The sequence below is a fragment of the Pipistrellus hanaki genome (assembly GCF_964339955.1).
Source record: "Pipistrellus hanaki genome assembly, chromosome: 5".
Lineage (NCBI taxonomy): Eukaryota > Metazoa > Chordata > Mammalia > Chiroptera > Vespertilionidae > Pipistrellus > Pipistrellus hanaki.
The window spans coordinates 31,811,875-31,835,300 of NC_140507.1; the positions used below are offsets into that span (position 1 = coordinate 31,811,875).

At 46.5% G+C, this 23,426-nt stretch overlaps 2 protein-coding genes across 2 annotated transcripts in view; both read right to left on the reverse strand.

Annotated features, from left to right (window-relative positions):
* Positions 1–23,426, reverse strand: part of RAD50 (RAD50 double strand break repair protein) — a 103,355-nt gene that overhangs the window by 79,358 nt on the left and 571 nt on the right. The gene's annotated exons all lie outside the window — the stretch shown is intronic.
* LOC311623967 (uncharacterized protein) overlaps positions 1–23,426 on the reverse strand; it is a 121,393-nt gene that overhangs the window by 8,112 nt on the left and 89,855 nt on the right. The window lies entirely within an intron of this gene.

The following is a 23,426-nucleotide window of genomic DNA, read 5'->3' on the forward strand; positions in this document are numbered from 1 at the left end:
AGAGCAGGTTGTGCCTCTGAAAACAAAATGCTTCCAGGCCAGCAGGGCTCAGTGATTGAGCACCGACCTATGAACCAGGAGGTCACTGTTCGATTCCCGGTCAGGACACATGCCCGGGTTGCGGACTTAATCCCCAGTGGGGGGTGTGCAGGAGGCAGCAATCAATGATTCTCTCTCTTCGTTGCTGTTTCTATCTCTCTCTCCCTCTCCCTTCCTCTCTGAAATCAATAAAAATATTTTTTAAATGAAAAAGTGCTGACACAGATGTGGAAAACCAGTTCAGGAGGCCCAGGGTTTTCTGACATAGGGTAGCACGAATAGTCACACAAAGTAGCCTTGGCCAGGACCTCTGAGGCAGGGCAGGTAAGCCCCATGGCACTCTGGGAAGTGCCCAACCCTAGACCCAGCAGCTTCACTCCCTTGTGGGCCATAGAAATTGATCTTAAGAGCAGTCAGAAAGAAAAGATAGATTGCCTACAAAGGAAATGCAGTAAGACTGACAGCTGAGGCCTCAACAGCAAAACACAGAAGACTGGTGACAGCAGAATGTTATCTCAAGGCTGAGGCAGGGAAATGGCTAACTTAGCATTCTGTGAAGAGTGAACATTTCTTTTAAAAATAAAGATGAGCCGAAATCGGTTTGGCTCATGGATAGAGCGTCAGCCTGCGGACTGAAGGGTCCCAGGTTCGATTCGGGTCAAGGGCATGTACCTTGGTTGCGGACACATCCCCAGTAGGGAATGTGCAAGAGGCAGCTGATCGATGATTCTCTCTCATCGATGTTTCTAACTCTCTATCCCTCTCTCTTCCTCTCTGTAAAAAATCAATAAAAAATATATTTTTTAAATAAATAAAGATGAATTAAAAGCATTTTTTTAAAAATAGACTTCAGCCCTGACCAGTTTGGCTCAGTGGATAGGTGTTGACCTGTGGACTAAAGGGTCCCAGGTTTGATTCCAGTCAAGGGCATGTACCTTGGGTGTGGACAGATCCCCAGTAGGGGGTGTGCAGGAGGCATCTGATCCATGCTTCTCTCTCATTGATGTTTCTAACTCTCTTTCCCTCTTCCTTCCTCTCTATAAAAAAAATAAAAATCAATGAAATATATTTTTTTTAAATAGACTTTATTTTTAGAGCAGTTTTAGGTTCACACAAAACTGAGCAGTAACTGAGAGATTTCCCAGATACCTCCTGCCGATACACACATAGCCTCCCTCATGATCTCTTAACACTCTGCATTAAGATGGTATATGTGTTATAATCCATGGACCTACACTGACAAGTCATTATCACCTAAGGTCCACAGTTTACATTAGGGTTCACTCCTAGTGTTGTACATTCACTCTTAGTGTTGTTCATTTCCAAAACATGGGTTTTGGAAAATATATAATGGCATGTCTCTGCCGTTATAGTATCATACAGAATAGTTTTGCTGACCTAAAACCTGTCTATGTTTTACCTATTTATTCCTTCCTCCGCCCTCCTGCCTGGACACTATTAATGTTTTTGCTATTTTCATAGTTTTGCCTTCTCCAAATATCATATCATTGGAATCATGCAGAATGTAGCCTTTTCATGTTGGTTTCTTCATATGCATTGAAGATTCCTCCATTTTCACGGCTTGATAGCTCATTTCTTTCAACACTGAATAATATTCTATTGTGGATGTATATCACAATTTATTTGTCCATTCACGTGCTAAATGACATTATGGCTGTTTCCATGTTTTGACAATAATAAATAAAGGCACTAAAACATCATGTGCAGGTTTTTGTGTGAATATAAGTTATTGGCTTATTGATTGTTGAAATGTTAAGGGTATGTTTCATTTTTCTAAGAAACTGACAAACCAAACTGTCTTCCAAAATGGCTCTATCATTTGGCATTCTCATCAGCAATGCATGAGAGTTCCTGTTGCTTTACCTCCTTGCCAACACTTGGTGTTGTCAGCGTTTTGGATTTTGGCCATTCTAATAGGTGTGTAGTGAGCAATCTCTCCTTGTTTTAATTTGCAGTTCCATAATGACATATGATGTGGAGCAGATTTTATATGCTTATTTGCTATCCGTATATCTTCTTTGGGGAGGTGTCTGTTCATGTCTTTTGCCCATTTTTAAAGCTAAGTTAAAAACATTACCAATAAGCTCTCACTAAAAGGACTTTGATAAATTGTACTCCTGGAAGGAGAAAAACCATCTCAGAAAGAATGCAAGAATGAATTACACAGTTTATAGTTTTATACAGCATGATGTTATCTTCCTCCAGAAACGCTTTACTTCCGGCGTGCAACTAGGGTAAGAACAGATAATCTTAATTTAGTCTGAGATACAGCTGCTGGAAAGCTGGGTTTGCTTTTAAAAGACTGGCCTACTTTGGTTCTTAACTTAGAGTATAACTCTTCAGGAGTCCAGATGGGAAGCTTAGCAGAAACCCCTCCCAGTTGGGATCCCCGAAGTCCCATTTTTGTTCCTCTATACCAGTGGTCGGCAAACTCATTAGTCAGCAGAGCCAAATATCAACAATACAACGATTGAAATTTCTTTTGAGAGCCAAAATTTTTAAACTTAAACTTCTTCTAATACCACTCCTTCAAAACAGACTCGCCCAGGCCGTGGTATTTTGAGGAAGAGCCACACTCAAGGGGCCAAAGAGCTACATGTGGCTCACGAGCCTCAGTTTGCCCGCCACGGCTTTATACCCATGAGACTACCTGAAAACTTGCTGTATCCACCGTTCCCAACCACAGCTTTTCTCTCAGCTTCTCAACCTCCAGATCACAGCTTTCCAATCTGTAAATGCCTCAAGGCGAAAAGCTATGCCAACTGTCAGGCTTGCTTCTACGCTTTCCTTCTAAGAACTTAGACTCTTAAGTCTTCATTGCTATGTTAGTCCTCTGATTCTTTCAAGCAGATTTTTAAAACTATTTGACAAGCTCTCCTGATTGTTCTTAACTAGAGGGCTAGTCTGTACTAGCTTCTCTGCCATGGCCTGGATTGACTGTGCTGGATTTTGCAGAGACCAGGAAGGTGACGGAGGGACCAGCACTCCTGCATGTTCCAGCTGTGGTGGTGGCAACCGCCCAGGAGCACGGTATCGTGGTGTGTGTTGCCTTTGATGTACTATCTTGATCAGGGTTGGGATCACTTCAAGGCCTTCCACTTGAGCCTAACTTCATAGACCCCAGAACCCATGTGGAAGTTCTCCCAGGTGCTAGGAATATTTGTCCTATTTATACAGTAAAGAACTAGGAAAATAATCACAGGATATAAAAACGATTTATGTCACAGCTCCATTTGATTACTTATCCTATACAAGTCCCATTCTAACCATAAAGTCTGGGTGGCATTTAGGTTTTCCAGGTGTTAGTCCTCATATATATCTATCTTTTGAAAGTCTGGAAACTCCCTTTACCAGCGCACGGTTATTGTTTTGGTTTCTTTAAATATACTTTTTTATTGATTTCAGAGAGGAAGAGAGAGGGAGAGAGAGATGGAAACTTCAATGATGAGAGAGAATCATTGATTGGCTGCCTTCTACTGAGGATTGAGTCCACAACCCAGGCATGTGCCTTGACCGGAATCAAATCTTGGACCCACTGAGCCAAACCAGCTAGGCCAGTGCATAGTTGTTCTGATGATGGCTCTAGGTCTCTTTAATAAAGAACGGAAGAAAGTTTACTGCATGTACATGCAGAGGCACTGTAGGATCCTCCTAGACTTCTGAACTGTGTCCGATCTGGGAAGTGGGGGAAGGACCTTATTTTCTATTGTGGTGGCTGATGTCCGGACTCTACCCACAAGCTCTTGATTCTATCTAATTACATAGACACTCAATAGCATGTTGATGGATGAGCCATCTCTCTGCCTCTAGAAATACTTTAATGTATTAACCACCACTATAGGTCCCTATGCCTTAAAAATCAAGGTTCCCTGGTTGCTACTAGAAATCTTACTGCTCAAGTGTTGTTATTTTTTATTTATCAGGGTGACGTAGGTTAATGAAATTATATAGCTTTCAGGTGTACTATTTTAGAATGCATCACCGGTATATTGTATTGTGTTCACCACCCCAAGTCAAACCTCCTTCCATCACTCTTTATCCCCCCAATACCCGCTTCTCGGGTTTTTGTACTCGGATGCTCCTAACCCAGGTCTTGTGGTCCCTCCTTTCCAGATTTAACACAACTATTCTCCTCTGAAGCTCTACAAAGACCTGCCCATGGTCAGACTCTGCCACATTTTCAGCTCAGTCTTATCTGTAGCTCCAGGAGACAGGGCCTCCTTTAAGGTTTCCACAGAAGTCTTCTCACTCTCAGAGCACACCTGAACTTGGGATGAGATGACCCTGAGCCACTCATTGTCTTTGGTAAAGTCTCCAGTGCTGTCAGAAGAGTTACTGTATCCTGTAATCCTTATAATGAACATGGTTCCACACATCCCACCACTTTCTTTATCTTCCATCGTGTTTCTCTCCATCTGCCCTTCATCCAAAAGTAGAGTTAAAAGCTTAAGAAATGGAAAAGCCACTGAATGCCAGAAGTTATTGCAACCTACTTTATCCTCAGCGATAGGTTCCTAAAGATGTGAGCAATCCATAATAATAACAGTGTAATGTGCTAATTAGACCGGAGGTCCTTCCAGGCGAAGCTGGGGCTGCGAGGGAAGCCCAGTCCCGCGTACCTGCCTGTGGCCAGAGGGAGGCGGTGCTGGCAGCCCCCAGCAGCCCGGGGCAGGAAGGCCTACTCTTGCACGGTTTTCGTGCATCAGGCTTCCAGTACAATTGTAAGATGTCATTCCACATTGTCATGGCCCAGGTCCCCTCAGAAAGCCGAACTAGCCAGTGCTAGGCATTGGAGCTTTCCATATGTGTTATGACAACTTCCCAGATGGAAGTAGTGTCTTGAGGAAGAGGCTTCTTTTTCCTATTTGCACAGGCTTCGTATGGGCTAGTGGTGGCCCTGGATATTAACTCCATTTCTATTCAACACTGTGACTTAAGGGCCTGGCTTTCCAGTAAGGTATATGTACAGCTAATTAATATGAGGATTGTAACGGAGGAAACAAAATTCATATACATAAATGTAATGCATATTCACGTAGATGATAAAATATGACAAAAATAAAACGCAAGAGAATGTAGAGCCAGTCAAATGATTAAAAGGAAACAGTTTAGCCAAAACTGGTTTGGCTCAGTGGATAGAGCGTCGGCCTGCAGACTGAAGGGTCCCAGGTTCGATTCCGGTCAAGGGCATGTACCTTGGTTGTGGGCACATCCCCAGTGTGTGTGTGTGTGTGGGGGGGGGGGGGGTGCAAGAGGCAGCTGATTGATGCTTCTCTCTCATTGATGTTTCTAACTCTCTATCCCTCTCCCTGCCTCTCTGTAAAAAATCAATAAAATATATTTTAAAAATAAAATAAAATAAATAAATATAAATAAATAAATAAATAAATAAATAAATAAAAGGAAACAGTTTTAGCAAATTGCTGGATCATATACCAAGTCAGTTACATACATCACCAACAAATAGCAATGTAATTTTAAATATATTTATAATACTTACAAAAAATAAGGTGCCACAAAAAAATAAATCTAATAATGTGGAAATTTTTTTAACTTTATTGAGAGACATTACAAAAACTTTAACATATTTAGAGACCTTCTGTACTATGTCCATGGATAGGAAAACCAATACTGTAATTTGGAATCTGATCTATAAGTTTAATGTAACTCATATTAAAACCTCAATGATCATGGTGCTTACTAAAATGTACATGGGCCCGGCTGGCATGGCTCAGTGGTTGAGAGTTGACCTATGAACTAGGAGGTCATGGTTCAATGCCCATGTTGTAGGCTAGATATCCAGTAGGGGGCATGCTGGAGGCAGCTAATCAATAATTCTCTCTCATTATGGATGTTTCTTTTGAGCTAGAAACGTCGATGAGAGAGAAACATCGACCAGCTGCCTCTTGCACACCCCCCACCGGGGATGTGCCCGCAACCAAGGTACATGCCCTTGACCGGAATCCAACCGGGACCTTTCAGTCCGCAGACCAATGCACTACCACTGAGACAAACTGGCTTCGGCCATCATTGATGTTTCTATCTCTTTCTCTCTTTCCCTTCCTCTCTGAAATCAATAAAGATATATTTTAAAAAAGAAAAAAATGTACATGGAAGAATGTGGGCCCAAGAATGGACAATACAATCCTAAAGAGGGTCAAATTGGAAGAATGTGTGCTAGTAGATATCAAGCGTTAGTAGTTTGATCAGTGTGGTATTGACATGGGAGTAGAGCAGTGGTTCTCAACAAAGGAGGACTACCCCCTCTCCCGGGAAACATTTGGCAATTTTTGGTTGTCACAACTGAAGAGTAGGGAGTGGATGCTATTGACATCAGAGGGTAGAGGACAGAGATGCTACTAAACAATACAGAGCTCCATAACAAAAAATTATCCCATTTAAAATGTCAACAGGATGCTCTAGCTGATTTGGTTCAGTGGATAGAGCTTTGGCTTGTGGACTGAAGTGCCCCGGGTTTGATTCCCAGTCAAGGGCACATAATTCATTTGCAGTTTTGATCCCCAACCCTGGTCGGGGCATGAGCAGGAGGCAGGTGTCTCTCTCACATCGATGTTTCTCTCTCTCTCTTTCTCCTCCTCCCTTCCACTCTAAAAATTTCAAATGGAAAAATATCCTCAGGTGAGGATTAATAAAACAAAACAAACAAATAAATAAAATGTCAACAGTGCCAAGGTTGAGAAATCCAGGGGGTAGAGAGAGACCAATTTAATATATATATGAGATTGGGGTGAACATATCCAGCTGGAAACAGCTGGAATATTCATATTGGGTAATTTGAGGAGAGTTTATTATTTAACAAAGGGGCCATTATCCAAATGAGAATAGGGTGTAGAGAAACCAAGAGGAAAAATGCAGCCTCCTGGGGCTAATAGAAGCTATAACAGGACAGGGAATAGCTACTAAGACTCAGAGTGCAGAAAGGGCCTCTGACAGGAGCCAGAAACTTTAGTAAGGGGCACGGCCAGCCTGCAGCAACCTCGCAAGGAGACAGCTGGGAGGACAAATACCCGACTTCACTTATCTTTGCCTGTCAGCACTGCTCATGGCCAAATCCAATGAGGAGCCCATGACCAAAAAAGCCATTCACCTATTCCAGACAGGTCTGCCTCCCCTCCCAGGACACAGGCAAGGCTAAACAAGGGCTGGGAGCAGACAGGAGCTCTCCAGCCAAATGGAAAGGTTTTATAAATAAATCACCCAAATTTAACATCCATCAAGTTTACTATAAGGAGAATGAAAAGATAAGCTGCAAGTGAGAAGAAATGTATATCACTATAAATGACAAAGGAGTAGTTTCCAGAATGTGTAACAAAGTCCTCCTAATCAATAGGAAAAAGATATAATAACCCACTAGAATTTTTTTTAAAGGTAAATGACATGAATAAGCATTTCTTAGAACAGGAAACACAGATGGCCAATAAACATATACAAGGAGATGTTCAACCTTGTTAGTAGTCACGGAAATGCAAAATTAAACCACAGTGAGATAACATTTCACACCCACTAACCAGGCAAAAATGAAAAAGTCAGATATTACAAATTTTGCCCTGGAAGTGAAGTCAAATGAATTCATATATGTTGTACGAGGGACAGTGAATTGGTACTTTTGATATGAAGTGCCTAGTAAAATGGAAGAGGCGTGTACTCTGTAACCCAGAATTCCAATCTGGAGTGCATTTCAAAAAATTCTTGCACTTGTGTATCAGGAAATGTAAGCAAGGGTGTTCTTCAAAGCATTGGTATTTCTTTATTTGTTTATTTGTTTTTAAAATATATTTTATTGATTTATTTTTTTTTACAGAGAGGAAGGGAGAGGGACAGAGAGTTAGAAACATCAGTGAGAGAGAAACATTGATCAGCTGCCTCCTGCACAACCCCCACTGGGGATGTGCCTGCAACCAAGGTACATGCCCTTGAATGGAATCAAACCTGGGACCCCTCACGCCGCAGGCCGATGTTCTATCCACTGAGCCAAACCGGTTAGGGGACAGCATTGGTTTTTAAAAAGGAACCCTTTTTATAATATGGAGTGTGAACTGTAATTAAATTTTTTTTTAAATAACCTTTTTGTTTTAGAATAATTTTAGATTTACAAAAAATTGTGAAGAAAATACAGAGAGTCCCCATACAGTCGGCACCCAATTCTCCCTATTATTTTATCTTACATTTGTCACATTAATGAACCAATACTGATACATTATTATTATTATTATTACAGTCAATACCTTATTCATATTTCCTCAGTATTTACCTCATGCCCTTTTTGCAACATTGTTTTTAATAGCTAAAACTGAAAAAAAAATTTCGTTAAATATCCATAAATTTAAAATAGATTCATAAACTGTGGTTTATTTGCCCACTGGTTATATAGTAAGGCAGATCCAGGAGCGAGAGCAAGTGAAGGTACAGCTGTATGGATCAACATGCATGAGTCCGAAGACATTTTGCTGAGCAGTAAAAGTGGGTCCTAAACACACATCCAACATGATCCTGTTTATAAAGAGCTCAAAATGAGGCAAAATAAAATCATATATAAGTTGAGGATATTTACATATTTAATAAAACTTTCCAGAATAGCAAAAAAAAAAAAATTAATTACAAACATCACGATAGTGTTGCTGCTGGTGGGAGGCAGTGTGATGCTATGGAAGAAATATTTTCATGGGGACGGGATGGTGAGCACGTGAGTTTTTATTTTGTTGTGTTTTAAACTATACATGTAAGGTATATGTTCTTTTGTCTGTATATGTTTCATAATAATAATTAAAAACTCTTATCCCCCCTTTTTCTTTGCCCCTAAGGCATATCTTCCACTCGGTCCCCATCCTCCAGAACTCTGGCTTCAGGGCAAAGGGGATGAGCTCCGTTAGAGCAAACAGGAACACCAGCCCTCCATGCCCAAACCAAAGAAATATGACCATGTCGCTCATCATCCTTTCAAACCCCACCACACGGTTTTTCCTGTTTCTCAGAAGCTGAGAAAGGTGCTGACCTCATGTAATGAGTGGAAGGGAGGCTTCTCACAGAGATCCACCGGAACCCTGGGTGTCACCCCAGACAGGCTGTGCCTTCAGCTATGGTCAGAGCAACGGCCAAACCCAGGCCCTGGGTCGGGGAATGACCCCACGTTTGAAGGTTCACGGAGCAGGTGACTCTCACTATAAGAGCGAGTTTGGCCACCTTCATCGACCCCAAAGGAAGCTTTCCTGCAACAGCAAGAAGCAACTGCTCAGCTGATCCCTTTGACCAGGGACCGCTGGGCTGGGGCACTGGACTCCAGCGGGAGCTTGGGAAAACCTGCCGGTGCTGGAGCTCTCACGTGCCTCCACTCTCAGCCCTCCCTTGTCTGTTCGCTCGGCTGTTTGTCCACCCGCCCAGCAGACACTCACTGGGCACCCACAACGCACTGGGCACAGTTCTAAGCCCTGGCAACACGTCCGGGGGCAGGACACAGCCCTGCGCTAGCAACATCACAGCCAGCACCGGGGCCAGACAACAAGCAAACAAAACCTCCGTAAACTGTGCTAAGACCTACCCAGGAAAGAACAAAGATAGAGGTAAAATAACCCACTGTCAAGGTGAAGCACAAAGGTCAGGCAGCCTGAGTTCAAGTTCTGCTTCTAGCACCTATACTTTGGGCAAGTCAATTAACCCTTCTAGGCCTCAGTTTCCCTTTCTATAAATTGGAAGCAATGATCAAACCTGCTGAATAGAGTTGATTGAACATTTATTCTTTCAAAAAAACATGTATTGCCCTAGCTGGATAGAGCGTCCGTCTGCAGACTGAGGGGTTCCAGGTTCGATTCTGGTCAAGGACGCATGCCTGGGTTGCGGGCTCAATCCCCCAGTAGGGGGCGTGCACAAAGCAGCTGATCAATGATTCTCTCATCATTGATGGTTCTCTCTCCATCTCCCTTCCCTTCTGAAGTAATATATATATATATATATATATATATATGATATATATTTATTGAGCATCTCTATGTGCTAGGCACTAAGGATTAGCAGTGAAAAGGACAGGCCAGGTCTTGACCCCAAGGGACTTACATCATAGTGGGGGAAGAGTCACCGGAAATGCAAAGGCCATTTCAGATAGCAGAAGGAAACTGATGTGACAGGGAGATTAGGGAGGGAGGCGCTGGGGAGTCAGGGGAGTCCTCTCTGAGAAGGTGACATTTTTTAGCTGAAGGATGAAAAGGAGCCGGCTGTGTGAAAGGCTGGGGGAAGAGAGAGTTAGCCAGAAGGAATTAGCAAGTGTGAAAGGCCTGAAATGTGGTGGATGAGTAGCTGGAAGACAGCGATGGCTGGAACCTATGAGTGGGCAGGCAGAAGATGGCGCTACGGGGAAAAAGGAGTGTCCATGAAGGCCACAGAGAGGATTTTGTATTTTTCCCAGTAACAGGAAGTCCCTGAAGCTTTATAGCAAAGAAAGGATGCTACTGTTTAATCGGGGAAATTAATGAGAAAGCTATTGCTCTAGGGCTGGTGGCTTGAGCTTGGGTCTCTGCGTGATATGGGGTGAAGGGTGAGGGATGGTCTGGAGGAGGCAGGACCCAGAGCTTGTCATGGACACCTGACCTGCCTCCTCTCGCTCCGCACAGCTTCTCCTCACCCTCCCGTATCCACATCTGAATTCTACTTTCTGTAGGAAAAGCCCTCCCCCACTTAGAATTTCATTCTCTCGGAAATCAGGGAAGTCCTGGATTTGAGGGCTCTGCTTCCTTTCCCCCACCTTCTCTCCCTGCCCTGGATTCCCCTCCTGTAACTCAGATGTTTACTGGGGTCCCCAGGCTCCCGAGACCTGCATGAGAAGATCCCAACTCCCATGTGCCCATGTGCAAGTCCAAAGCCTCTGTCAAGGCGTCTGAAAGATCCAGGGGCCTGTGTTCGCAGGACCACCACTGGGCCCCTGCTCCCGCTCTCTGTGGAGTTAGTTCATCCAGAACATTCTACAGGAGTGCTGCTCCTGTTCTGTGCCCGACAGAATGCCACCCTTCTCACGGAATCCTGTCCACATAGCAAAGCTGACCAGCCACCCAGATTGCAGAAGGACCTCAAACTTAGCTCTGGGGTTCCAGTTCTTTGAAGTCCTAAGGCCACCCAACTGTGGTGGATTTTCCAATTTTCCTCCCCCCTCCTCCCACTCCTTTTTTTTTCAATGGAATTTATTGGGACGGCATTGGTTAATCTCCACCCTTTTTCAATTTTCATGTCTCCAACCTTTTGCCATTTTGCCAACTCCTCATTCCTCCTCACCCAAATTACAGTTCATTTCTAATACATAGCAAGTTCTGTAGCCCTTTTGTGACCTCAACTCATTCATTGTTCTCCTGTGGACACAAGATCTCAGCTCCCTACCTCCCTCTCCTGGCTGGTCCAGGCATTTCCCAAGAATTCTTACAAAAGCAGGGTTCTGTGGCTGTGTGCAAGGCTGCCGTTGAAAGCCCCTGCACACACAGTGGTTCTAAGAGTCTAGGGTGCCCAAGACATATCATAAAAACAAACGAGATCTGTCACAGAAGCCTGGGCTGAAAGAAGATGAGCCCTGTTTTCATCCTCTGGCTGAGGTAGTTTTCTGGGGCGTTGACACACCTCAACACTTCCCTCTGGTGGTTGACAGATGTTAATTCTAGAATCTACCACCCCCATTTCAGAGACAAATCACTAGCCTTCCCAGCATCCTTCTCCAAATCACTAGCCTTCCCATACATTAAGTGTGGGCAAAGTCATATCCTTAGGCCAAGTTCTGTATTTTGCACAGGAGCCATTATATTTCAGGGGGAGGGGCTCTACCTAGGTGACTCTCAACATGGTCTGAGTCCAGCCAAGGAGAGAGGTCAGGCCCTAGCTGGTTTGGCTCAGTGGATAGAGCATCCGCCTGTGGACTGAAGGGTCCCTGGCTCGATTCCAGTCAAAGGCGCATGCCTGGGCTGTGGGCTTGAGCCCCAGTGGGGGGCATGCAGGAAGCAGACAATCAATGATTCTCATCATTGATGTTTCTATTTTGCTCTCTCCCTTCTTCTCTGAAACAAAAATATATTAAAAAGATAAATCAATCATTCAATCAATAAAAATAAATGTTGGATCTGAATTCCTCTATTTCTTAGAGAAAGAGAGAGAGATCAGGTGGGATCATGAGATTGGAAGGCCTAGAGTATCAAGAGATTAACCAACCTTGGTCTCAAATCCTTCTCTTGACCACTACATCCCTCACAGATTCTTGTTCCCCACTCTAAACACTAGACCAATAGGCAGCAAGAACAAACCCAAGGGACAGGGTGATGGGCCCATAGGCACTGACAGAGTTAGAACAGCCCTTTTTATGTCCTCATCTCAGGCCCAGGGCAGTGTTCCTGGCACAGGGTTGGCATCAGATGCCAGAATGAGTGGGCGGAGGGATGAGTAAGTGTAATGAATGTGCCTCATTCACTCCCTCCTGCCCTTTATCCTGACCCTTGAGAGCAGCATGCTATGTGGCTCCTAAAACAGTGTCACACTCAACTACCTCCCTACTCTCCAACCTCCAGCCCCCAAGTGACCATTTCTCTGGTTCTCCTCTGACCGCGGTCCCCCAAACCTGCCCTGTGGTCCAAGCATTGGGCTGGGAGTTAAGTCCCAGCTCTGCCATCAATGATCTCCTTTGTCTCTTGGGTCCTTATCTGTAACTGAAACGGGGCTCTCCTGGCCCTCGGCAGTAAGAGGGAGGGAAGATACCCACGCTCACTTCGGACTGTGGCGTTCTGACCAAGTTTCTCTTCTCTCTCTCCAGCATCCTAAGTGTTATGTGCATAATATAAAAATTATACACATTCATATATATTTAAAAAAACACACACACAAAATCCCCCCAGAGGTACCTTCTGTGAGGTGGGGATATATTGCTGCTTTATAGACTTGATGTCATTCACCCTCATGCCAACCGCACCACGGGGGCGCTTTGATTAACGGTGTCACACGGATGAGGGAAGGAAAGTGAGGATTAGAGAGGTCCAGTTACTTGCTCAGGTCACACAGCTTGTGAATGGTGGGTTAGGATACAGTACGAAGGATACAAAGGATTAGGTATGTTTCTATTTCCCTCTCCCTTCTTCTCTGAAACAAAAATATATTAAAAAGATAAATCAATCATTCAATCAATAAAAATAAATGTTGGATCTGACTTCCTCTATTTCTTAAAAAAATTTTTCTTAAAAAAATTACTATAGTAAGTTTTTATTTTATTATCTTTATTGAGTTATAATTGATATAGACATGGCATACATTTAAGGTGTACAACATATTGCTTTGATACATTTATATTGCAATATGATTGCACAGTACTATTTGCTAACACTTCTAGCAATTAATGTTTATAATATGGTTTTGTTGTCTATAATTACTATATTGAGTATTAGGTCTCCAGGACTTATCTACTAGTTGCTTAAGTTTGTAACTTAAACAACATCTCTCCCATCCGCATTCTCCCCAGCCCCTGGTAACTACATGTTACTCTCTGCTGTTATGATTTTGGAACGGAAAAATGTTTATACATATTTATGCCATACACACACACACACACACACACACACACACACGTATATACACACACACAATTTTACATATATTGTATATAACTATATATTATATATGTGCTATATATGTTATGTATATATGTGGCATATATATCTATACATATAAAGAGGTAATATGCTAATTACTGTAATGACCAATTTGCATACTGATGTGCAGGAAGCTGGAGACAAGTTGGGGGGAGGGGGTCTGAGGAGAGCGCCTGACAGGAGCCCGGACTGCAAAGAAGGAAGAGGAAACAGCCATGGGGAGCTTTTCCAATCCCCCTGCACAGACACCCCACCCCAGCCCCCGCACCTCCGGGCAGACCGGAAGGCTGACCAGATGGGGAGAAGACCCAGCCTTAGGGGTAACTGCAGCCCACACTCCAACTCCAGATCTCTTCCCACCACTCCCTCCAGGGGCGCCCACAACAGTAGCATGCTGGAGGCCACCCACCAGCACCCGAGGCACCTGGGGCCCACGGCCCACCGCTGGGGCTGGGCATGCGTCTCCTCCCTACAATTCCAGACCCGGTGGAGGCAGGCCTGAGCAGCCCCCCAGAGTCAGACCCTCCCCCCCCCTCGCCCCAACAGCAGCACCACCCTCCTCACTGGGGCCTCAGCTAAACCAGCGCCTGGCTCCGCCCTGGCCTGGCCCCCACCAGGCTCTAGGAGATTGCAGCCCCACCCTGAGCAGGTACAGCTGCGAAACAGCCATGTACAATTCAATTGGGTGTCGAACTCAATCAGAGAAGGGGCCAAAATCTAAAATCCAGCCTAAATAGCGGGCCGAATGGTTTACTGAACAGTCATAAACTGACAATGTCATAAACTGACAGCGGAGTGCAGTGATGACAGCGCGGTGCGGGCCACATTGCAAGGCCTGGCGGGCTGGATTTGGCCCGCGGGCCTTGTGTTTGACATATGTGATTTAAAGAATGGCGCCAAGCAGGAAGATTTGACAGTTATTCCCCCTTCGGCCTCGCTGCCTCTTAGCGCCCCCCTAATTCCCTGCCCCCGTCCCACCCCCCTCCAGTGCCTCCTGGGAGGACCACCGCTACAGGGCTGCTGGCCAGAGCCCGCCCCTCCGAGGCTTGCAAAGTTTCCATAGCTACAGTCCCAGGAAACAATCATGCCCTCCGCCCCTCATCAGCATCTGCCACCTGCGAGGGTACCCGTGGGCTTAGAAATAACAATCCCTTCCCGTTTAGACATCACTTACTTGATGAAACATTTCTAGGTTTATTAGCTCAGAACCCCCTCATGACAACCCAGTGAGGCAAGCGGAGAAGAGATCACAGTTCCCCGGGTATATGCGTGTGTATTCAGAAATGAAGCTCCGAGGAAAAGTGCCAAGCCCAGTGGTTCCCAAGGTGCAGCACACGCCCCTCCGGGGTGGGGTGGGGGCAGTGTGATTTTAAGAGGGTACAATTCAAGAATGAGATAATAGTGAATTTTTGGCATTTCTTATGGTTCTAGGGGGCCTCATTTAGAGGGTATACTACATAATACAAGGCTAATATGCAAATGACTGAATGGTGGAATGACCCGTCATTATGATGCACACTGACCAATAACGGGCAGACACTCAATGCAGGAGCTGCCCCCTGGTGGTCAGTGCGTTCACACAGGAGGAGCACTGCTCAGCCAGAAGCTGGGCTCATGGCTGGTGAGCACAGCACAGCGGTGGGAGCCTCTCCTGCCTCCGTGGCAATGCTAAGGATGCCCGACTGGTGGCTAGGCCCACATCCTCCCAGGGCTCCTGGACTGCTAGAGGGTGCAGGCCAGGCTGAGGGACCTCCCCCTCCCAAGTGCACAAATTTCATGCACTGGGCCTCTAGTATTAAATAATTTTTCAAAGAAAACTGCCAAACTGTATTCCAAAATAGTTATATCATGTACATTCCTGCCAACAGCTTAGAAGCATCCCAGTGGCTCCACACCTTTGCCAACACTTGGCACAGTCATTTTCATTTAGCCTTCCAAGAGGGATTTCATTTATATATATATATTTCAAAGAGGAAGGAAGAGGGAGAGATAGAAACATCTATGATGAGAGAGAATCATGGATCTGCTGCCCTTGACTGGAATTGAACCTGGGTCCTTTCAGTTCACAGGCCGATGATCTATCCACTGATCCAGACCAGGTAGGGCTTATTGCAGTTTTAATTTGCATGTCATAATGACTAACGTTGTTGAGCATCTTTTGATCTGCTTATTTGCCTGTATATCTGTATATTTTCTTTGGTAAAATATCCATATGAATCCTCTGGCCATTTAAAAAAAACTGTGTTGTTTTATTATTGAGTTGTAAGCATTCTTTATATATTCTATATACAAGTCCTTTATTGGGTAAATAATTTGCAAATGTTTTCTCCCAATCCACAGCCACCACATTTTATCCATCTCTGTTTGGCTTCCCCTCCGTATTCTGCCTGGATCCATTCCCTGTTCTTCCCATTGATATCACTGCCACCCTGGTCACCTCTCCTGGACCATTCTCCCACTCTGGCCTCACATGGTCTTCTTGCTTCCACACTGGCAGAAAGTCTTGGTGTATAGATGTACATGTGAACAAAACTAACTCCATTTCTGTGTCCCAGGTTTCATTCCATTTTTTTTTTAGGTTTCATGCTGTGATCTTTGACCAGCCTCACTGTTCTTAGTAAACATATTAAAGCTTTCTAGTTGATGATTATCCATGTTCCTTAAAATGTAGCCATAAATTTGTTTTTAGTAACAGACGAATGGCATGGCAGTCAAGATAGATATCAAACTGGTAATAGTATGGATTATAAACCATCACCTATAATAAGACCACCAGGAGGGATGGCCCCTGGCACTACTGCAATTTTTGTCCCTTTGTCTTGTCAATCATTAGCACTTAAGATATACTGTAAAAAGTAATACCAGCAGAGAATAATCTGAGCAGACTGCTGGGCTGTCTTTTCTGCTCCAAAGCAATCGTCCTGTAACTAAATCCCCCTATAACAAATTGTTATAATCTGTGGAGTTGTTTGTTCGTTTGTTGGTCTTAAGATATCTTCTCATTATGGTGCCCATTACACCCTTGCTCCACCAGTGGACGCTTGGACTGGCCTACACTTCAGTCTATAAACAGCAGCCAGGGAGCATTTAAAAATGCACACTGCGTCACTTCACCTCCACGTAGAACGTCCTTCAAAGGCTCTCCGTTCCCTTGGCATAGTAAGACCCAAGTCCCTGACAACGGGTCCCAAATGCTCATTGTCTGATCCCTGTCTTCCCGGTCCCATCTTCTATCATCCCCACCCCTTGCCCACCGTGCTGCAGCCGTAACGATCCTTTTCCTCAAACATACCAGCTTCTGTTCCTAAGGCCTTTGCACAAGCTCTTCCCTCTGCCTGGAGTACTCTCTGCACATTGCTGACTCTTCTGTCATTTGGAAAGTTAAAACGTCACCACTTCAGACAGACATTCCTTGCACACCAATTCTGGAGTGGCTACCTCCATGCTCTCTCTGACATCATGCTGCAGTATTTTATTGCTCAGCAGAATAGTTATCACAAAACAACACTTTCCCTGTTGTTTATTGCCTGCATCCACTAGAATATATTTCATGAAAGCAGGGGCTTTGTCTTCTTTATTGCTTTTTAAAAATATATATATATATTATTGATTTTTTTACAGAGAGGAAGGGAGAGGGCTAGAGAGTTAGATACATCAATGAGAGAGAAACATCGATCAGCTGGGGATGTGCCCGTAACCAAGATACATGCCCTTGACTGGAATCGAACCTGGGACCCTTGAGTCTAAAGGCTGATGCTCTATCCACTGAGCCAATCCATCCAGGGCATTGTCTTCTTTATTTCTATATCTCTAGTGTGCAGAGCAGTTCCTGGCACATAGCACAGGCTCAATAAATTCTTGTTGAATGTCTGTGCCCACAGCATCTACTTCTGTGCCTGGCACCTGGCCACAGAGTAAATGTTTGCTGTCGGAATTTGTCAAGTACCAATGGCCAAAAAGCATCCCTGGGCCCTGGCTGGTATTGCTCAGTAGGTTGAGCATCATCCCATGTTCCGAGAGGTTGCTGGTCCCATTTCCAGTCAGGGCATATGCCCAGGTTACAGACTCAATCCCCAGTGGTGTGCCGGAGGCAGTCGATAGATGTTTCTTTCTCTCTCATCAATGCTTCTCTCTTTCCAATATCAATTAAAAAAAAAAAAAAAAAAAAAAAAAGCATCCCTGGGCCAGAAGAGGGAGAGTAAAGACACACATATAGAAATGTGACAAAAGCCGAAACCGGTTTGGCTCAGTGGATAGAGCATCAGCCTGCGGACTGAAAGGTCCCGGGTTCGATTTCGGTCAAAGGCATGTACCTTGGTTGCGGGCGCATCCCCAGCAGGGGGTGTGCAAGAGGCAGCTGATCTCTCTCATTGATGTTTCTAACTCTCTATCCCTCTCCCTTCCTCTCTGTAAAATATTGATAAGAAAATATATTTTAAAAAAAGAAAAGAAAAAGAAATGTGACAAAAGCAGAGAAGCCTAAAAGGGATCAATTTCTCTAGAAGTGTTTTATACCCTGTGACAGAGCTGCCATGTCCCTGGCTCCGGCGTGGGTTCCCACCCAAGGGACAGCCTTCCCTTGGTTGCTGGGGCTGTTGGGCCCTCAGAGAATGCACACGAGGCAAGGGAACGGCTGGCAGACACAGCCCAGAGAACCTTCACAGGGTCTGCTTGTCAGGAGAGGAGACCCTGTGGACCTGCACATCCTGGTGTCTGCAAACTGATTTTCCCATCCCACAATCCTCAGCACCAGTCCCTCCCAGGAACTGGTGACAGTTTGTTGTTCCCTTGGCTCCTGTCCTATCTCAGGCCACGTGGCACCAGGCCGGCTGGCTGAGTAGGGCACCGAGGGCTGCACAGACAGTGTAACACACAGCCCCAGTGTCTTCTCTTGCGGTACTTTCCCGTAGGCCTCACCCCTCCTGGCAGCGTGGTTGGGAAGCAGTCTGGGGAGTCCCTGTGAGGAGCTTGCACTGCCCTGCTGAATCCAGGGCCACCCCGGGGCGTGGAGGGGATCGGCTTTCCTGAGCACTCAGCCCTCTCTGAGCCCTGAAGAGAGCAGCGGGCACCCACGCTGCTTTGGCCTGGGAGAGAAGCTTCCCCGAGGTCAAGACCCCTGCCCGGCTCCCAGGAGCCCTGGGAGGCCTCAGCCTTCACTGTAACTAAGAGCCATGATGTAAACACACTCCCAGAGCCTCTTATCTGAGGTGGGAACTCCAGATGGCAGGGCCAACTTTGGGCAGGCTTATCAGGAAAAGTCACTTTTTTTTTTTTTTTTTTTTTTTTGTGACAAATTTCTGGAAGTGGCTACCCAGAATGTGGCCCTGTTTGTGGACTTCTTGGCTTGGAAGTTAAGGGACCGAGGCAGCACACGCGGAGTCCTCTCACTCCTCTGTCCATCTCATCTAGCATCCAAACTGGTCCCTGTGCCCGAGGCACAGCCCGGGCTCGGGAGGGGAGTGAGTCCAGATGAGCTTTGCCTCCATCCTCAGCCTGGATTGGACAGCTGGGGCAGGAATTCTGTCTAGGGATGACTCTCCCTCCTTTCCGAGTGCGCCTTCGCAGGCCTATCCCTTGGCCTTCAGTCCCAGGCCAAATCCTCTGAGGGGCCCCGGGGGCTTGCTCTGGGGGAGTCCAGGAGGCGCCTGAGCCCACCTGAGGAGTGTGCTCAGCCTAGGATGCAGGCCTTCCTGGCCACCAGGGCTGGGAGAGAACAGGGTCCTCGTTTGGCTTCCCTTAGCAGTCACTTTGGAAAACCCATCTCTCCCTGCCTTTGCTTGGGTCCCTACTCTCTGTCGCCTGTTCAAAGGATACTGACCAGGAAACAGGTGCTTTCTACCAGGTGGCACCTGCCTATCTGCCTTAACCAAAGTCCAGTCTCAGTTCCTGGCCCCGCCCTTTGAGCCCTGCTCCCTCCCCTAGGTTCCCCCAAGAGGGGAAGGGAGGGAGAGTGAGAGAGAGAGAGGAGGGAGGGAGGGAGAGAGAGAGAGAGAGAGAGAGAGAGAGAGAGAGAGAGAGAGAGAGTGTGTGTGTGTGTGTGTGTGTGTGTGTGTGTGTGTGTGTGTGTGTGAGCCAGTAGGGGGCGCTGCTGCCGCAGGGTCAGAGCTTCCAGGAGTCTGAAGCTACACGAGTTAAACTGCTAATCCCCTGGGAACACGGGTGGACCTGAGGACTCTGGTCCTGCTGGACAGAAGAGGGATGATGAACTGATAAACATGCCCCATCCAGAAATGGGGGTACCCTTATCCAGCATCCCTGCTGCTGTGTCCACACACCTAGTGTCCAAAGGGCATGGTAGAGCAGTCCTTTTTTTCTTTTTTTTAAAATATATTTTATTGATTTTTCTACAGAGAGGAAGGGAGAGGGATAGAGAGTCAGAAATATGGATCAGCTGCCTCCTGCACACCTCCCACTGGGGATGTGCCCAAAACCAAGGCACATGCCCTTGACTAGAATTGAACCTGGGACCCTTCAGTCCGCAGGACGACGCTCTATCCACAGAGCCAAATTGGTTAGGGCAAGAGCAATCTTTTTTTTTTTTTTTTAAATATATTTTATTGATTTTTTACAGAGAGGAAGGGAGAGAGATAGAGAGTTAGAAACGTCGATGAGAGAGAAACACCGACCAGCTGCCTCTTGCACACCCCCTACCGGGGATGTGCCATGCCCCTGACCGGAATCGAACCTGGGACCTTTCAGTCTGCAGACCGACGCTTTACCACTGAGCCAAACCGGCTTCGGCAAGAGCAATCTTGATGTATGGTTCATGTTCTAGCTGGAGTCACCAGTGACCTGGGCATTCCTGGGGTAGTCTGTGTGACCTCTCTACCTCCTGTCCTATTCTCTTTAGCTCAATGTCCTTGACTCCCCAGACTCATAACCGAGGATGGAAGTCAAAGCCAAGGCTCAGAGGTTTGCCTTGGCCTTGGCTGCAGGCATACAGGCCCCTTGGCAGGGCTGGGGTCCGTATCCCTACACTGCTCCCAGAATGGGGAACCTAGAGAGGCCTCAGAAAGGTCCTGCTCCAACCCATCCCACATCCTGGCCATCCCCAAGTGCTGTCTTCCGATCCTGCTCTCACGTAGGCCCACTTCCCCCCACCCCCTATGGCCACAGTCCTAATCCATCTGAGTCACCTGAGCTGCCTCCTGCCCATCACCCTGCTTCCAGGATGCAGCCGGTCCCAGACCAGGGTAAGCCAGGGAAGTGCCTAGGGTGCAAACTGTAAGGAGGTGCTCACGGTGAGGGTCATGCAAGTACGAGTGCGAGCTGGCCCCTGAGAGTGTCTCCTCGGGTTTTGTAACCTAGGAGACTGTCTGCCTAACCCTCGTTCCTTCCCAGCATGCCACACATCTCATCTTCCTGGCAGCCACAGAAAGTCCTAAAGCACAGGGAGGACTCCCAGTTATCCTCCCAAGGTTTGCCCTAGCTGCTAGGGCCTAGCATTTACTTCAACAAACTTCTCATGGCAGACCCCGGCTCCCCAGAAGGGGAGGAACCATGGGTCGTGCCCCGAGGAGCTCCCTGGTTGGCAGGATAAAGTCCAGATTCCTGAGTACAGCGTTCAGATTTCATCACCATGTGTCCCCCATGGGCTGGCCCAGCCTCAGCTCCTGGGGCAGCCATACCACAAGCAGGATCTGTGTGGACTTCAAAAAAAAATACATATATACATATATTTTTTTTTGTTGATTTCAGAGAGAAAGTGAGTGGGAGAGAGAGCCAGAAACATCAATGATGAGAACCATGGATCAGCTGCTTCCTGCACGCCCCCTACTGGGGATGGAGCCCACAACCAGGGCATGTGCTCTGGGAATCAAACCGCGATGCTCAGCCACTGAGCCACGCCGGCTGGGCTCTGTGTGCACTTCTGAGCCTCCAGGCTTTTCCTTGGCCTCTTTCCACATCTGGGAAGGTCCTTCCCCACCACTAGCCTTCTACACTTTGCCTCCATGACCCTGCTGAATGCTTGGTCCCCCGAGCAGCCATCTGTGCACACTGGCTGAGATAAACTGCCGCCGTCCTCACACCCAGGATCTCCGCCCCTGTGCCTCGCACTCCAGGAATGACACACATGCCATTCTGTCAGAGTGCACTAAGTGTCAGTTTTGGGGAAGCGTGCCTGATGGCAGGGAGGTGGCTCTGCGGGTGTCGCAGTCGCACTCTGCTCTCAGAGAGCTCACATCCACATTGGCGGTGGGGACTGTGGTGGCTCTCTTCTGCGTGCCCCACACGGCGCCATGGGCCGGGCCGAGCTACATTCTGCGATCGGCAGATGCCCCCGAGTCTTGCGACTTCAGGAGTAACTGCTCTACTAAAGGCAAATCAATCCGTGTGTGCTCCAGCCCATGAGGCAGTGGGAACCCCCCTCCAACATTCACAAAGGTTCTCAAAGAAGGGAGAATGGCTTTTGATTCCTGGGGTGACCAGTCCCCAGAAGTCCCCTCACTCAGAGTTCCTCCCAACCCACCCTGGTCCGTTCTGCCCCCTACTATGGCCTCAGTCCTCTGAAATCCTCCCAGAGCAGCATTTCACACTGGCTACCTGACACGGCAACACACACACTGTGGCTTGCCACCTGCCAACCCGGAGGACAGACAGTCATGCTTTCTCCTGGACCATCGAGGCAGGTGGGTTGCTGTTGGCCCTTAACCCTCCCATCAGTCAGTCAGGGGACAGATATTTTCCTGAAGACTTATGCATGCTGGGAAGGAACTGAACCCTCTCCCACCTGGCTAAGGTCCTATTTAAATTGTTCTCCTGTTTGAACTTACCTTTTATTTATTTATTTGTTTATTTACTTACTTATTATTTTTATTTTTAAAAATATATTTCATTGATTTTTTTACAGAGAGAAAGAGAGGGTCAGAGAGTTAGTAACATTGATGAGAGGGAAATATTGATCAGCTGCCTCCTGCACACCCCTTACTGAGGATGTGCCTGCAACCAAGGTACATGCCCTTGACCGGAATCGAACCTGGGACCTTTCACTCCGCAGGCCAACACTCTGTCCACTGAGCCAAACAGGTTTCAGCTGGACCTATCTTTTAGGAGAGGAAGAAAACACCCACCTGATACTAACAGCCCCTTTCCCTCGTTCTCTAGCTGGCTAGCTCTTTCCCTGGATTCCCAGTCTCTCTGAGGGACTTTTAGAGGGGCCACATATGTAAGCAAGGCAATGGGAAAGAGAGCAGAGGTCCCCTTGGAGGGACAGATTCAGCAGAAATGATCGCAGTGCTGCTCAGGGGAGCCATGCCCCTCCCTCCTTCTCTCCTTTTGGGGCATCCACATGTTTCTGTGGAAAGCGTCCTGTTGCCAAGGCCATCTCAGGGAAGATGTGCACACTGCTGAGGCGATCTGAATCCATCCACCCATCCCTCCACCCATCCATCCATCATCCATGTCGCAACCCACAGGTTGAAAACCGCTAGCAGGGTCGCTTAAGACCATTGGAAAACACAGATATTTACATTACGATTCATTAACAGTAGCAAAATTACAGTTATGAAGTAGCAACAAAAATAATTTTATGGTTGGGGGTCACCACAACATGAGGAACGTATTAAAGGGTCTCGGCATTAGAAAGGTTGAGAACCACTGCCCTAGGCGTTCCTGTTTTTCTCCTGCCTCTTGCCCTGCTTTCCTTCCGTGAATGTACCTATCACTCAGCTCTTGCTGAGCCCAAGCTACAAAGTCGTATTCCTGTTGATATTTTCTAGCTTAAGCCACAACTACTGTTTCTGAAAT